This window comes from Pipistrellus kuhlii, unplaced genomic scaffold (genome assembly GCF_014108245.1).
Source record: "Pipistrellus kuhlii isolate mPipKuh1 unplaced genomic scaffold, mPipKuh1.p scaffold_m20_p_2, whole genome shotgun sequence".
In the NCBI taxonomy this organism is placed as follows: domain Eukaryota; kingdom Metazoa; phylum Chordata; class Mammalia; order Chiroptera; family Vespertilionidae; genus Pipistrellus; species Pipistrellus kuhlii.
This window is the reverse complement of record NW_023425515.1, coordinates 123,973,589-123,974,424: the sequence shown is the minus strand read 5'-3', so window position 1 is coordinate 123,974,424 and position 836 is coordinate 123,973,589.

The following is an 836-nucleotide window of genomic DNA, read 5'->3' as shown; positions in this document are numbered from 1 at the left end:
GAATTTATGACTAGCTTTTAGTGTATTTTAAAATTAATAACATTTAAATAAAATTTTTCAAAATTAAATTTAAATTTTCTCTTTAAAAATTCAATAATTATTAACTTTAATTTGTAGTTTTTTAATTTACATTTAATAATTTTAAATATTTTAGAATAAAATAACACTATAAAACTTATATGAAAAATGATTTTCACATTTAATTTCGATTTCCCAGGAATTCCTCAACTCTTTTATCTACTATCCACAGCCCTTCTAAATGTATGGTGTCATTATAAATTACTGCTTTTAAAATATCTTTCCTGATATACCACTAGGTGTATGCACAGGAAGGGAAATCATTATTTGTCTTTAGCACGTCATCTTAATCCCAATACATCTACTGACATTTTTAATCTAATTGCCTGGCACTTCTGCACTTTAGAGATACCAGAATGCTTAAGTGCTCTAAACACTGCCTTGTGTTTTCTCATTCTCATGCAAATATTCTTCCCACCTTCATTCACCTGGAAAACTCTTATTTAACCTTCAAAAATCAACCCAAGCATTCTTTATCCAAGAAAGAACTAACCAATTAAATAAATAACATTCTGAGACATCTCAGTTTGGGTTAAGTTCCCCTCCTCTAACATGTGTTTACAGTCTATCTCAGATTTTCAGATAAGTATTTGGACAGCATACTGCAAAATTACTCATTGTTATCTGAAATTCAAGTTTAACCAGGCATCCTGTTTTTATTTTCTAAATCTGGCCACACTAAATATCTCCTTACTGGCTATACTCTATAAATTATATCTTCTTATGTGGGCAACCCTCCCTTGGGTAAGGGAAGTTCC